Source organism: Spermophilus citellus, assembly GCF_964194105.1.
Source record: "Spermophilus citellus genome assembly, chromosome: 1".
NCBI classification, from domain to species: Eukaryota; Metazoa; Chordata; class Mammalia; order Rodentia; family Sciuridae; genus Spermophilus; species Spermophilus citellus.
The window spans coordinates 91,797,400-91,814,119 of NC_138182.1; the positions used below are offsets into that span (position 1 = coordinate 91,797,400).

Below are 16,720 nucleotides of genomic sequence, written 5' to 3' on the forward strand. Positions count from 1 at the left end.
AGGAAAGAGAAGCTTCATTGCTTTGCTAGCAAAGGAGATAATTTTTTTTTTTTCAAGGGTTACATTCCAGGAGGGGGCCTTCAAGTTGCCCTGATGGCCTATTAGTATAGTATTCACATTTTGGAGATCCTCACTTCCCAGATCCTCAGCAGGCACCCTCTTCCTGTAGCAGGTGTTCCAGGACAGTTAACTAGGGGAAGAAAAGATGACACTGTCTTCCAAATCTTGTTAGGGAGGGGGAGAGGGGAGAAGAGAGGAAAAAAAAATTTTTTTTTTTTTTTTAATAAACCTTAGAGCAATGAGGGCTACATTCAGAGGTGAAGGGACCACTGTGAGATGAACCCAGTGATCTCAAGGGAGGGGAAGCTCAGACTACCAGGATGGGGGTGGGGAAGGGCTGACTGGACTCTGGTCCATGGGAGCAAAAGGGTGTTACCGCTGAGGGGAGGGAGCTGGAGTGAAATGCAGAAAGGAGTCACTAAGGTGTTTGGGCTACCTGACAAAGAAATGAGCAGGTATCCCTTCAGAAGGGGAGGCTTTAAAATATCTTTTTATCATTCAGGGAGACCTGGAGATATTTGTGGTTAAGATTTAGGCATATAGAGCTTAGAATATCTTTTTTTCTTTTTCTTTTTTTTTTTTTTTTTTTTGGTGTTGGGGATTGAACCCAGGACCTTGTGCATGCAAAGCAAGCATTCTACCAACAAAGCTATGTCCCCAGCCCCTAGAATATCTATTTTGATGACAGATGGCACTTGACTGTGAAAAGCTAAGGCTCAGGAGAAAGAATGAAGAAGGTCAGGAATTAGATACGGATTTAGAGGATCTGGCAGGTAATAAGCCAGAATCCCAGGGTAATGGTGGGAACCTTTTAGGAATTGGAAGGAATGAAGAAGAGGTTGCAATAGGAACTGTGGAGATCCCTGAAGCTTAGCACACTGGAGCTGAGAAGGACTGACATTTAGTGGCCCAGAGAAATCAAAATAAAATCCAGGAGGTGACAAGTCTCAAGGCCACTGTTGAGACAAGGCTGTCAGGTTCCAGGGCAGGCAGGGGGTGTTCCTGAGGCTCCCTTCACCCTGCAGAGAGAGCAGAGGCTTGTAGACTTGCCACTTCCCAGGAGAAGGCTTCCTGTCCCAGAGAATGGCCGGGTCCCTGGAGGTTTCACCCCAGAGAGCCTTTGTCATCCCGGTGTGGAAGGCTGCACTGCAGAGCTGTCCCCTGCACTGCTTGCACATCAGAGACAGCCTGGTTTCTACAACATCTTTCTACCTCTTCTGTTTGCAAATGAGAGGCAGAGAGGGCAAGCATTTGCTTGTCACCAGACAATTAAGAATCTGAAAAGAAAGTTGTCATTCACATGATTGCAAGGCCAGGGAAGGACAGTCGCAGAAATATCCGGGAAGAAAAAAAGCATCTTGAACTTTGAGATGGAGTTAAAAAGGAAGAATACACTTTGGGTAGATTATCAAGATAACATTAATTAAATTTGCTCATAAATTATATTTGTTCAGCATTTAAGCATTTAGCATTAGAATATTACAATATTTGTTTAGCAATTACATATTAGATAAAAATGAAGACAAAGGTGGCAGAATAGGGGGTCTTCCATGACTTTTAAAGGATTTTGTTGGAAAGGTACAGAATATACTTCAAAAATAAGTTATTTTTATCATTTCATTTTCAACATCACCATTTTATTTAAAAAACACAGTTAATTTAAACTAGTCACATCAATCATGACCTTAAATACCTATCCTAATACTGTGAGGGCAGTAAATTGTTCCAGGCACAGGAGACCCTGAGTGAAGGACCCCTGCTGCGGTCCTGGGGCCAGTCCCTTGAGCAGGCAGGAGGATGCAGCTGTCCCCTGGTCCCATGAATGGGCGCAGCCCTTTGGCAAGATGATGCAAACCTTCCTTAGTCCCTCCTGACCCTGAAGAAAACCAGCTGAATCAAATTTCTAGGGCATTCCTACTTTTACAAACATATGCAGAGATAAAGAGAGAAGATCGAAATCCATGTTATGGTCGGAGCAATGAATTTCACGATCCTCAAAAACTGTTCCCAGAATAAAGACAGAAAGCAAGTGAAGACTGTGACTGGAAACACACACTTGTGAAGGATGATTTTGAATATGTTGATGTAAAAGGAAATGAAACTTTAAACAACCAGAGGTATCCAGGGGAAAAAAAGGGGGGGTCAAGGAATGAGACAGAGGAGGAGCCAGCCAGGAAGGTGAGGGAGGGTCCAGGAGGGAGCAGCCTCAGCCTGCTTGGCCCCCTGCAGGGTTTCCATCTCTCAGTCTCGAGATTCAGCGTCGGGATGGGAAGATACTTAAGAGAATGGAAATTATTAGGACCATACAGAACTCTTTAATACGAAACTATTAATTTGAAAGAAAAGCCATCCAGTAAGTGGGGGGCCATCCGGAAATAGTTTGAGGAGAGCTCCAGGTCCAACGTTCCCGCATACACAGCTTCTCCTGTCTGCTTGGATTTCAAGGAACCTCCCCAGGCCCGAGCAAGAGGCTGCCCTGAGCTGGGCACTTGGTGAAGCTGTATGTCGGTCCTCCGCCGCTCTCCAGGGCCCTTGGACTGGCTGCGGGAGGACCCTGAGCACAGCACTTCAGGACTGAAGGTCGCCCACGAGAGGAGGGTCAGGGTGGCCCCCGGACACCCAGTTCTCTGTCTCCGCTTCTGCCATCAGTGGCAAGATAAGCGGCGCCTCGTCGCAGAGGAAGAAGTAGGGCCGGAGGACACCCGATGACACCTGGCTGAAGCTGTAGATGTAGGACCCGTCCGTGACTTAGAAGGACACCTCGCTGGCCTCGTAGTCCAGGAAGACCCCAATGCGGCATGGCCGCTCCAGCTGCAGCAGGGGCGCGGACGGGAAGGCCAGCACCATGTACTCGCAGCCGCGCAGCAGCCACAGGGCCCAGACGCCGTTCTCCGGGGAAGGCGTGGCTTCCCCCTTCCTCTGCACCGAGTCCTGGCAGACGCCCAGGCCCCACTCGGCCGGCACTCCCACCACCACCTCCCAGTAGTGTCTCCCTGATGAGAAGCTCTGCAAGCCCAGGATGCAGGGCCAGGTGTCGAATCGCTCAGGGTTGCAGGGCACTTCCCTCCACAGCTCCCCGTCCTGCACGCTGCGCAGGTCGGCCGTCAGTAGGAGACTGGGGTACGCCGGTAGAGGGGTCCAGCTTCACGTCCACTGCAGAGAGAGTGATGGGACACGTGAATGCACGGGAACGACTAGATGCGGGGGGGGGGGGGGGAGCATCCGCAACGCCCTCTCTCAGACTGCCCCAAGAAATAGGCCTTTCTCCAGGGTCTGAACACGTCTTTGATCTGCTGGGGCTCCCAGGGCGGCCTTAACCAGGCCATTAGGACAGCAGAGCTGTCAGCTTGCTGGGAAGCCAAACACCCAGTGGAAGGCAAATTTGCATTTGCACCCAGAGCTCTTGGGTGCACTTAGGATCATCTGCGCTTGGCATGAAATTTATAAACTGTTTTTCTCAAAACCTATAGGATAATTTCATTAATATGAAATCCACTACTTTCAAAATGGTGTGACTGTGGTGGGGGAATTGAACACTAGATGCCCTGACTCCACACCCTGGTGTTATTACCTTCATGATTATATGACATTCTAGGACAACAGAGGCTATCTGGGAGGGTCTGATCTAATCCCACGAGCCCTTTAAAACTAGAAAAGTCCTCTAGCTATCAGGATGGTGGCAGAAGAGAGTCTTAGACTTTGCTCTGATACAGCCTTGCCAGGGTGGAAGGTGGGAAGGGTCACGAAGGGAAGGTGAGAGCACTCTGGAGCAGAGTGGCCCCAAATGATGGCTTGCAGGAAAAACAAGGACCGTGGCCTTGCAGCTACAGGGAACTCCAGCTGGAAAGTCCTTCCCCAGACTCCTCAGAGAGGCTCAGTCCCTTGGTTTTGGCCTTCAGAAACCCTAACCCACGCAAAGGAGCCAGCTACTCCCACCTGCAAGTCTGATCTTTGGACCTGTGAGCTTACTAGTGGGTGTGGTCTAAAGTGGCTGTTTGTAGTGATTGATTCCACAACAGGAGGACCATCTAACATGTACTGTGGAGTCCCAGCAAGACTGATGCAGGATTGATTCACATACATAGTAGGCAAACACATCTACATCAAAACCAGAGTACTTCCTTATAAGCACTCAAAGGTAGTAAATTCATTAATAGACCTTAAGGTCATGGCAAAAACAGTTACTACTCGTACTAGTCCAATTCATCTTCAAGCCACACGTCGTGAACTTCTATGGATATCTAAACCTGACTGGCCACATCACTAGGCTCTGTGTGTTCATGACCTATGTTAAATCAGGAAGCCACCTTCTTCTTAATTTTTTTTTTTTTTTTTTTTTTTTTTTTTGGTATCAGGGCTTGAACTCAGGGCACTCAACCGCTCAGTCACATCCCCAGTCCTATTTTGTATTTTATTTAGAGACAGGGTCTCACTGAGTTGCTTAGCACCTTGCCATTGCTGAAGCTGGCTTTGAACTCATGATCCTCCTGCCTCAGCCTCCCCAGCTGCTGGGATTACAGGCATGTGCCACCAAACCTGGCTAGGAAGCCATCCTTAATGTGGTTACTACCACCTCACAATATTGATGAGGAGATTCAAAGACTGTACCTGATTTCCCAACTCCACAGGAAGCAAATACCAGCCTGGAATGTGGCTGGGGTGGGGGTGGGGGACTGCGGGGCTCATTTAACATGCACAATGCTCAGCTCCATTGTTAGCCAAAGAAATCTGTGAAAGAGCTTTGGCTAGTTCTCTCTGTTCCTTTCTCCTAAACCCAGCTGTCAAGGGTAATACCTTCCCAGCAGCCACCAGGGTGGTGAAGGGACATCTGTGTCAGTTGGCACCATGAGGACCTGACTGTCCTGGAGAGACTCCTGCTCTTTTCCAGACTCACCAGCACCCATGCTTCCCTCCATCTTGGTCTCCCCTCTCCTCCGTCACTGCCCCAGGTCAAAGCCGCAGTGCCAAGTTGGGGACTTCTTTCTCAGCCCATGCCCTGTGGTTCTAGGTTGGCTCACTCAACTCTCCAGTCAACTCCAGTCCTCTGCTACTGACTGCAGTGCATGTTGCCAGCCTGGCCTCTCCCCTGAAGGTCCTTATTGTGAACTCATCTGCCTCCCTGGCCAGTTTTGGATGCTAAGTATCTGCCAAAGTGCCCCCAAACCAGTCGCCCTTCTTGGGCCTTGCCTGCAGCATGGTCATCAGCACAACCAGCCATTTTGTGTGGCAGTTCTTGGGGTTCAAGACCATGTGTCCTCCTCACTCTCCTCTCACCACAAAACACAGCTCATCCAGGAGCAGATCCGGCAGCTCCGCCTCCATGGCTGGCCAAGGATGTGGCCATCTGGCACCTTTCATACCAACACTGGGGGTCACCTACACTCAGCTGTCAATGAACAGTGACAAAGGACACCAGCTGCTGTCTTGGCATCTTTAATTCATCACAATAAAGCACCCGGATGATGTGTCCTGCCCAGGGACACCCTGTGCTCTCCCACTGAGTGCTGCTCACAGAAGCAAGCCCACCTCTCCAGCCCTGCTGCCTTGTCCTCCTCGCCCTCCCCCTGGGCTGCCCTCACCATCCTGTCCTCACAGTCCCAGTACACCTGCTGCACTTCCTGCTGCCTGACGCTCTGCTCCTCTCCCTGTCGGGCAGCTTTTTCTTTCTATTATTATAATTATTAACATGCATCAATTGTAGAAATTAGTGGACGTCACTGTTTCCCCTCATCTAGTTCAAACTTGGAGCCTCTGGCCACCCTCATCACACTCTACAGAAGCCCATGTCCTCTCCTCACAGCCGTGTGCCTGGATAACTGAAGTCAGTATTTGCACCGTGAATCACGGGTCATAGCACATTTGATTTGCTTTTGTTCTTCAATGATTCACTCCACTGGTAGAAAGGGCAGCATAAACTAGGCAGCAAGGGCTGGATTCATTCACTAACTATTTCATTCGGTAAAAAGGAAAAGCATAGGAGGTGACAGAGTCTGGGGGTGTGCTGCGAAGGCCTTCATCAAGTCACATGGCTAGTGTATGTTCACCTATCCACCAAACAGGGGGGTCACTGGGTGCTACAACTGAGGTAGGTTTTCTCATTACAGGACAAGACTGTCCCTGGGAAGACACAGTTTGTATTATGTGGCACAAAGTAGATTTTAAAAGGAAATAGTAAAAATATTGAATCGTCACCATTTTAAAGAACAACATGATTGAGTGAACAAAGCCATTTCGTGCAGACCCTCTGGGTGTCCCTGACTGGCATCCGCTGGGATTGTGCACAAATGTCCCCTCCCCCTTCCTGCAGGCAGGTGCACTGCTCCACCCCTTCACAGCCTGACACTGAAATCCTCAGGAAGGCCAAGGGCAGTGCATGAGTCATGGTGAGAGAGTGCAGTATATTTTTGGTCTATGTCCCAGGTCCTGACATACCAGTTCCCAAAAGTCCTGAGACAAGGGACTCTTTTACATGCTAGTGAGATGGCTGGTGCTTGGTGGCCTAGATGACCTCAGGATGGGGACTAGTTTCCAGAAAATCCCCTTTGGATTAAAGGGATAGAACCTTCAGTCCAACATCCCCCTACCTCTGGGAGGAGAGTGGGGGCTGAAGCTCCAGGGGCCAGCAGTGGCCAGTGGTGTCATTGGTCATGCCTGCTGAATGAAGCCTCCATAAACCCAAAGACGGAGCTTGCCAGTGGCTGCACACAAGGAGATCCTGCAGGGAGCACCCAGAGAGGGTGTGTTGCCCCTCCCCACACCAACCCTGTTGGTTTCCTCCACCTGGCTGTTGGTCCCCATCCTCTGCAACACCCTGTACAATAACTGACCAAGTGTGAGTAGGGTCTGAGTTCTGGGGGCTGTTCTAGCAAACAAACCACGCTCATAGAGCGGGTCCCAGGAAAGCTGCTTTGCAGTTGGCTGGTCAGAGGCACAAGCCACAGCCTGCTTGTTCCTTGCTCCTGAAGCAGGGCACAGCCTTGTGGGACCAGGCCCTCAACCTGTGGGATTCGATGATGTCTGCAGGTGGACAGTGTCAGAATAGAGTGAGAGGGAGCCAGCGGGGCAACCCCGGAGAACTGAGGACTTCTCGAGGGAGACACCCACATGTTCTGCTGGGCAGGGCTGATGCACTGTGCCCCAGGAAGGAGCTGGAGGTCTGCCAGGCTGGACCCAGGTGAGAGGCCCCGACAAGGCAACAACCTGAGAGCTCACTCACACATGAAAGCACACTCACACAGTGAGTCTCAGAGACCTGGGGCTCTGCTGTGGCTGCTCTGCTGTGGCCAAGGCCAGGGCAGTAAGGGCAGCAGTAAGCCCCACACTCTCAGCATCAGTTCCCAGGCTCAGGGGCTCTACCCACCTTGGAATCTCCTCAACATTTCCCGCATGCCAGGGATGTGACACGTGGTCTTCAGCTCCATGGGGATGGTCTCTGGTTCCAGCCGCATCACAGCCTTACTTCTGAGAAGAGCAGAGAACCCGGAAATGTCAGCATGGCCACACCAGCCCTCTCTGCCTCCCCCGCTCCCTCACTGGAGCAGAAAGTACACTTACCGGCTCAGGGCTCCTTGCACACCCTGGAAGTGAGAGACACAAGCAGGTGTAAGTGCTTCCCACAGTTGACTGGGGACACACCACGAAAATGTCTTTAGAATGTACTGGAAATAATTAACAAGCAACATAAGACTGCAGGCGACAGTGAATCTCTGTTAATTAAAGGCAAAAAAGGCTATAATTGAATTCTCACATGACTCTCAAATTTAAATATCAGGAATATAATTAGAACAGAGTCAGACTACACAAAGTTTATATTAATTCCCATGAAACCTATCCATCAACTATGGATTGTCAACTGATAGCTCTGGTTGTTGGGCTATTTTAACAGTTACATTCTGCACTTTATACAGATGGAATTAGGGTAAAAATCCTACATGTTTTCAGAATTTACTCGAGGAACAGATATAGGTATGGCATAGATCCTGGGACTGGGCATATCGCTCATGGTCGAGGGCTTGCCTGACTTGAACAGGGCCCTGTGTTCTGTCCCAGTACTCCAGAAAAAGTCATCCTCAAATTCGAATTTTCTGAACCAACAGACAAAGCTACTAACTGTCTAAGGAGATAAGAAAGGAAGTCACTACTGTCCAGCAACAGTATCTCAAAGCGGGTAACAAAAAGGTCACCTCCAACACACTTGTCTTCTTCCCTAAAAGTGGTCAACAGTCGGACAAATTTCAACAAGGCATGAATGCAGGGAAACCATTTGCCTTGTCCTTTATGGACATGATTGGCCTGGGTCTTGGCCAGTGGGGTAAAATGAAGATCATTGGTATCAGAGAAGAAAGAGAGAGGACACAGACAAAAATTATGTAAGAGTATATTCTTACTATGATTTGTACTATAAATCATTTTAACATTTATATGGTGCAAAGAAATACTCATTTTAAATGAGATTTATCTGAGATAATGCAGTGAATATTATTTTTGAAAATGCCAATGTTCCTGTGCTTACTTGCCACCTATACTTGAAAAATCAATTTATTTCTGGCTCTCTGTTTACTCATTAGGAAATGAGCACAGCCATGACATTGGTAATGGGAATAAAGATAGAATGGGCATTTTTTTTTCTTCACGTCAGACAGGTAATGTGCCGATGTCGTAACAAGTTTTAGAGGGAGGCACATCTCACATAAGAGCATGAACACCCAATCATCACGCTTATGAACTGAAGGATCACACTTAGACTCTCATTGTTATACAAAATTACATATAAGAGGTTGTGAGGGGAAAGGGAAAAAAATCAAGGGAGAGAAATAAATTACAGTAGATGGGGTAGAGAGAGAAGATGGGAGGGGAGGGGAGGGGGATAGTAGAGGATAGGAAAGATAGCAGAATACAACAGTCACTAATATGGCAATTTGTAAAAACATGGATGTGTAACCGATATGATTCTGCAATCTGTATACGGGGTAAAAATGGGAGTTCATAACCCACTTGAATCAAATGTATGAAATATGATATGTCAAGAGCTTTTTAATGTTTTGAACAACCAATAAAAAAAAAGATAGAATGGACAGATTAAATAAAGTGCTTGATAGATAAAAGCGTTTCATGCAGTTACTTAGTGATTCCCCATCAGATACCACAATAGTGACAACTGTGTTTGCAAATGTCACAGGACAGCGACTGGGTTTATGTGTCTGGAACTTGCAGTGTCCAGAGGCTAGTCAGTTGGGACACTGTGGGCCAGCTGCTCAGTGGGGTTCTGCACTCTCTTTTAGGTCAGAATCCTCACCTGTCACTGGGGCAAAGTACAGAGAAAAGTACCAGGTGAATGACTTTCTCTTGCAGGCGGTCCTGGGAACAACACCTGTGGGTCGGAATGGCCGTGTCTGTGACCCCAGACCCTGGGGAGGCTGGGGCAGGAGGGGGTGGTTCAAGGCCAGCCTGGGCCTCTGAGTGAGACCCTGTCTCCAATTAAAACTTTAAAAAGACTGCTCTGAAGTCCCAACAGATTGAGAAAGTCTGCATGGGAGTCCATACACTCCCACCATACACTCCCCTTAGGACTTAACACGGGAATTTCAAGCTGGACTAGGTGAAGCACTGCTCATACTTCTGGCTATTTTCCATGAAATGGGCTGCCAGAGGCTTTGGGGGTTGAACATTCATGAAAATCAGCAATATCATCTTTGATAAAAGGATGGTTTCTCAGCCAGAATGGCGAAGCTTGTCCTTGCCGCAGCTGTTCACGACTCCATAAGTAATTAATTTTATCTCATCACCTATTGAAGTTTTTGTCTTTTGCATGAGCTAAATGGTCCTCTGGGTGCCTCCTGACTCAGGGCCCAGTATTCGGTCATAAGATGCCTTCTAAGGAAGCACTGCTGAGCTCTGTCCTAGAGAGCTGGGTGCCTTCATGTCCCATGCCAAGGCTTGTCCCCATCCCCTCAGCCTCTGTGGGCCTGGCCTCCTGAGGCCGCCTCACCTCCAGCAGCCCCAGGGCTGGGCGCTGGCACCTCTCCTCCAGCTCCTCTGCCAGCTCCTTGAGGGCCTTGCTGTGCTGGGCCAGCTGGTCCTTACTGTCCCGCAGTCTCTGCAGGGTGGCTCTCTCCTCCTCCTCCAGCCTCCGCAGCTGCAGCTGCGCTTCAAGGGCCAGAAAGCCGCGGTGCTTCTCAAACTCCAACCTGAAGCGCTGCCTCTGCATCTCCACCTTCTCCTGGAGCAACAGGAGACCCCATCAGGGCTGGGGCAAGGTGTGAGGGACCTGCCTCAAGTGTGGGATGGGAAGCCAGAGAAGGGACGTCCCGCATCACCCCCCACCCCTAAACCCACCCCCCTCGCTCTGCACCTCTGGGGAGGACCTCAGAAACCAGAGGCCGGGAACAGGAGAGGTGGCCGGTGGGGTTTTCAAGCTCAGAGTCTGGGAAGATTGTGGCTGTGGGCCCCCTTGTGCTGCAGGGCCGGAGGCAAGGCCTTCGACATTCAGGTTTCAATATCACGAGTCAAATGCAGCACCTCCAAGAGCCTGTGTGGCCCCACAGCAAAGGGCTGGCTCTGCTGCTGGGTGGGTGGCCAGGAAGAGCAGAAGGCCTGGGCTGTGAGGGACAACGTGACAGGAGAACACACAGATGTTCTCTTGTCCCAGGAGAAGCAAGAAACCAGCACAAGGCTGTGTCCTCTGCAGAGCCCAGAAGAACTAACTGCCACACAGTCCACTCACTGCTGGCTAATACACCAGCCCCTACCCAAATCTCCCATCACGGTTCTTGTTGTTGCTCCTGGGGCTGAGGACACAGCCCCTGGCTTCACTCAGGCTGGGCAAGCTCTGCCCCTGAGGCACACCTGGCGCTCACACTTCGGTGTCTGACTGAACCTAAGGATCACACTGTGAGCAGGGGATCCCATCTAAATGTTATTCTCTTGAAATTAGTAGCTAGAAACCCAGCTTTAAACTGAGCATGAGTGGCAAGTCACCCTCCCAAAGCATCTGCACCTTGGGTTGTCCGTTTTGTTTTTAAACCTGATAGTTTCTTGGTTTAATTGAAAGACATAAATTATCATCAAAATTATTATAAAAGACATATATATATATGTATGTATATATATTTGTAATCCAAATAATAGTTCTCCCCAAATGTCTGGAGGTACTTTGGACTTTGGATCGCCCCTCTAGGGGAGGTGCCGCCTGCTGCCGCCATCCACCATAGAGGCTGAGTGCGGTTGAGCGACAGCCTGCGGGGGCAACGCCTGCCCGCCCCCCCAAGGAGCTGAGGGCCCCACTGGCCACAGCGCCAAGGTCTCCCACTTCCTTCTTCCCATTTTGCATTCCTACTTCCTTTACCGTTTTCTAAATCACTGATTCATACACTCTTGGCCTCCTCCTCAAGGACACTGACTCTGCATTCCACATTCTGCTTCCTGAGAGGCATGGCTCATAGAAATGCAAACTGTCTCCCAGGGCAGGCTGCTGGAGAGAGGGCTGAGCACTGCCACAGGGAGGGGAGTCCAGGGGTGCACCAGGGATGACAGGGTGGAGGGGCTACTACGGCAGCCCAGCTTCCTTCACGTCACCCTCTTGAGTGCCACCTTGGGTTGTCCGTTTTGTTTTTAAACCTGATAATTTCTTGTTTTTCTCCTACATTTCATTTACACACAGTGGCTGTGAACCTGGGCCACAATACCCTCCTCTCCAGTTCCACAGCTGGGGATGCTTTGGGTCACCACACTTGCTGCTGCCATTCATGGCAGATGCTGGAATGTTGTTCGGCCCCCTCTGTATGTGAAGAAAGAAGAAGTGCTGCTGCAGAACTTAGAGCTCCTTTCCATCAAGCCTGTGCCTGATGGTTCTAGCTCATGTGAACATGAACGACCAAGAAGTTCAGACATGGCTACCTGCCTCTGAACAAGATATCTTAGAATCACTTCTATGTTATGACATGCATTGGAGGTTTTAAAATGTGGGAATTCAGATCTTGCACTTGGGCTCCTGATTTCATAAATCTGTGGTCAGGCCAATATTTTTAAAAAAATTAAATATTATTAGCTTTAAATAATAAAGATTGTGGATCAGTGCTTAACTTTACCTATAATAGACATAGCAATAGGAGAAGATAAGAGATATTTCATAAGAAAAATGTTAGCAAAATGGTCCTTACGAGCCAGGTACAGTATTGCACTGTAATTCCAGTGACTCACTGAGGCTGGAGGATCACAAGTTTAAGGCCACCCTCTACAATTTAGTGGGACCTGTCTCAAAATAAAAAGTAAAAGGGGCTTTGGATGTAGCTCAATGGCAGAGCACCTTGAGTTAAATGTCCAGCACAATAAATAAGTAAATAAATAAATAAATAAATGTCCTTATGAAAACATCTGTATGAAGATAGTATATCAAACTAAATTTTTTAAAGAGAGAGAGAGAGAGAGAGAGAGAGAGAATTTTTTTTATTTTTTTATTTTATTTTATTTTATTTTATTTTTTTAGTTTTCAGTGGACACAATATCTTTATTTTATTTTTATGTAGTGCTGAGGATCGAACCCAATGCCCTGCGCATGCCAGGTGAGCGCACTACTGCTTGAGCCACATCCCCAACCCAAACTATATTTTTGAGGAAGAAAATAATATAAAAATAATATAAAATAATATAAAATATAAGAATGATTCTAGCAGGAAGAGGAATATTCTATAAAATATAACTGATCATGTTGTATACTGTGCTCTATACATAATATACCCATCTACCCATGCACTATATGTGGTTCACAGCCTTGACACTTTGGCAGGTTTGACCTACAATTCACTGTTGTGGGGTGCAGTTGCTGTTCTGGGCACTGTAGGGAGCCGAGCAACTTTCCAGCCTCTGCCATGAATGGCAGCAGCAAGCGTGGTGACCCAAAGCCTCTCCAGCTGTGGAAAGGAGAGGAGGGCTTAACTTTACCTATAATAGACATAGCAATAGGAGAAGATAAGGTTCACAGCCACTGTGTGTAAATGAAATGTAGGAGAAAAACAAGGGGGGAGGGGCTGCAGAAAGAGGGAACCGTGGATGGATGACCCAAGCAGGCTGAAGGCTCCAGTCCCTCCCTGTATAGATGGCCCCTGGGAACTGCACCACATCTGTCTGTGGCATTCACTATTTAACTGTCTGACAAATACAGTTTGACACTACAGTAGCAGGTGGTGGCACCCACCCCAGCAGTGAGTTTCACAGTAAGATCAAGAGAGTAAAGCTATTTATAATCTGGATAGGGTCTTGCCGACAGAGGTTAAAACAAAAATGAACAATGTCATTTGGGGTCTGGGACAATTCAGGATGGCCATGAGATGTTTCCATAGAGCGCCTAAGTAAATGGCAAGCTCGCTGGAAAATGGAGACTCAGGAAGAGGGTGGTGCCTGCAGTTCCCCAGGCCCAACCCCCCCTACCTTCCACAGCACAGTCTTCCTCCCCATGTTGGCTTCCTGCATCAGGGCCTCCTCCATCTCCTTCCTCACCAGCTCCAGCGCCATCTACAGCTTCACCTGTGTGGAGCAGACTGTGAGGACCTGCAGGATCAACTGGAAAACTCCCTAGAATGCAGTGGACACCTTTGCTGGTAACTCAGTTAATATCAGATGCAAAGATACATCTAAAATCATGCTCCTTGCACCATTATGATAGTAAAACTACAATGACTAAAATGTAAAAATGAGTGGCAAAACATTTTACATTAACATGATTGGAAACTTAATGTCAAGAAATAGAATTACAATGTCAAATAAGTACATTTTATAACAGTGCCAATTTTGAAAAAAATGCTTATAATGAATATGTAAAAAATAGATGGAGGGAAATGAAGACATCATTAGGTGAAATGTCATCTATTGGTGCTAGGTTGAAGAGTGATACAATTTCTTATTAATTACGATGAGAATCAAGTGTTTGTTATTAGTACTATAAGTTATGATATTTCACCAAAAATAAATCTTGTTGGTTAAAATATGTTAAATGAAGTCAGGTGCGGTGGTACATGCCCATAATCTCAGCAATTTGGAGGGTGAGGCAGGAGGATCTCAAGTTCAAGGTCAGCCTCAGCAACTTAACACCGCCTTAAGCAACTTGTGAGACCCTATCTCAAAATAAAAAATAAAAAAAAGTCTGAGGATGTGGCTCAGTGGTAAAGCCCCAGGGTTCAATCCTTGGTGTCAATAAATAAATTAATAAATAAAATAAAATAGGTGAAAAACACAATATTCTGTACATCTTAAAAGGAGTAAAAGAAGTATATAAAAAAGCCAACCAAACAATTAAACAAACAAAAACCCAGAAATTAGATCTCTGTTCAATGACAAGACCCTTCCAAGAAGCAAATACATGCCTTTTTTTAAAAAACAGGAAGCACCCATAAAGACATATATAGAAATATGCTTTTAGTAGAAAATAATACAAATTCTACCTCCAAACTTATTCAATAAATCTTACATATATATCATTCACTTTAAAATATTATAATACTCTATATAAAGTACACATAAAGTAACATTAGAATTCATGGTGGCATCAGAATAAAAAGAGGCATATGTTTGGTGTTTGCAAGGAATAGAGCCATTCTCACTTGTAGACAGAGGAAAGCTCCCTGGGACCAAGGACACTGAGCCAAAGCAAGGAGGTGAAAGAAGAGCATGTTTGGGGACAAGAGTGACTAGGCTAATTTTGCTGGGTCCCTTGTTTGGATCGGATAAGAGCAGAAGGAAGGGGACTTCAGAACCTAGAAAGTCGTGATTGACAGGCCAAGGAGTTTGGATGGTACTTATTTTTTATCTAGTTGACTACTGAAAACAGAGAACGTCTTTAGCGATATCACAGCAGCCATGTTCTCTATGGTACCTTGGGGATTTAGACAGACAGGAGCATACTTGACTTTTCAGGTAGGCTAGAGAGCGCCTAGTACCTTTAATTTGCAGAGGATAACAGAAATCAAGAGGAAAAGTCGAGAGAAATTTCCAAGACTGTCCAGATGAATGTTGGCTTGTGAATACCCGAGTCCTTAACTTAAAACAAACAAATAGAATAAATAAATGAACGTTTTAAGAAAGTTGGCACTTGGAACTTATTCCAGTGTGACGGAGTGCTTTGGCTAACTGTGCCATAGATTAAAAAGACAGCGTTGACCTCTTCTGTGCGAGCAGCTGTTCCAGATGCTGGGGACAGGCACGTGTTTAGAGTATGTCCCAGGACCCGAGGGCACCTGTGGGAAGACACCTGGGCAGAGTCCCTCAGAGCGCTCTCGGGGTCAAGCACCTCCTCAGGGGAATGCTCAAGTCCTCGGTTCCCAGACCTTCGTGTGGAGTCGAGTGGCCCCCTACTTCAGGGGACCCAGACAGTCCAGGCACGAGCAGACACTATTCCTCAGCCAGAGGGTGGCCTTTGGTGCCCGTGTTAAGGGACCTAGACGGATACCAGGCAAATGCCGCGCCCTAGGAATCCCGTCAGTGGAAGCGAGTACGACAGAGGTGCAAGGCTGTCACCGAGACTCACTGCACAGCCCGCCGGCTCGGGATAGGGAAGAAAAAGACCAGCTTGAAAGCCAGGGACCGAGGGTCCTGCGCTCGCTCGGCAGTCGGTCCCGCGCTGGCTAGCCAGAGCAGAGGCAGGGCGACCCGGCGGGCCGGGGCTCGGTGCCCCGGTGCCTTCCGCCCGACACGAGCGGCCCGCCACCCAGCTCTGCACCCCGGGCTCCCGCGCTCACCTGGTAGCTCCTGGCGGCCTCCCGCAGCGGCGCCGTGTGGTGGCCCTGGTGCTCGGGCGTGGTGTCGCAGACCCAGCACAAGAGTGTCTGGTCCTCCTCGCAGAAGCGGCTCAGGTCCTCGCCGTGCCGCGCGCACTGGCGCGCCCCCGCGGGCTCCGCGCCCATCCCGAGCTGCCGCACGCTGTCCACCAGGCTGGCCAGCTGCCTGTTGGGCCGAAAGTTCTCGGGCCTGAAGGGGCCGCGGCACTGAGGACAGGCGTACACGTCGCCCTGCGCGCTGTCCGACTTCTCGCAAAACTCCGAGATGCACCGGAGGCAGAAGCTGTGGCCGCAGTCCACGCTGATGGGGTCCTGCAGGAAATCCAGGCACACGGAGCACCGGGCCTCCTCCCGGAGCCGCTCCCCGGGCGTCCCGGAGGCCATGGTACTGGCCTCGCCTGGCCGCGTGGCTTCCGCTGCCCCGCGGCGCCGGTTATCTCCTCTGTCGCCTGGAACTAAGAGAAGGGCTCATGGCCAGGATGGGTTATCGCTGGCTGGGGTTCAAGAGTCTTAATTAACCACTTCTGCTGATGATTTACAACTCAGACACCGTCAACCACAGGAGTGAAATTGACATTCAAGTAATCCTCACCTCCTAGGAAGCTGAGCTCTTTCTCTCTTCCTCACTCTTCCTTCCAGGGAACATTTTTATTTGAGTTCTTTGATGTAATGCAACATTTAAGTCATCTGAAAGGGAGATATTATGGAGATTTGACTACTTATCTCAAAAGTTCAAAAGTCCAAAGTTTAACAAAATTTTACAAAGTAAGGGCTGGGGTTGTAGCTCAGAGGTAGAGCGCTCCCCTAGCATGCGGGAGGCACTGGGTTCAATCCTCAGCACCACATAAAATAAAATAAAGATATTGTGTCCACCTATAATTAAAAAAAAATAA

At 48.4% G+C, this 16,720-nt stretch overlaps 1 pseudogene across 1 annotated transcript; it reads right to left on the minus strand.

Annotated features, from left to right (window-relative positions):
* Positions 1–2,510: 2,510 nt before the first annotated feature.
* On the minus strand, positions 2,511–16,224 carry LOC308657366 (E3 ubiquitin-protein ligase TRIM58-like; annotated as a pseudogene). The gene is made up of 5 exons (XR_014024370.1): positions 15,789–16,224; positions 13,486–13,581; positions 10,049–10,279; positions 7,421–7,568; positions 2,511–3,213 (listed from the first exon to the last, which is right to left on the minus strand). The product of XR_014024370.1 is annotated as an E3 ubiquitin-protein ligase TRIM58-like (transcript).
* Positions 16,225–16,720: the final 496 nt, after the last annotated feature.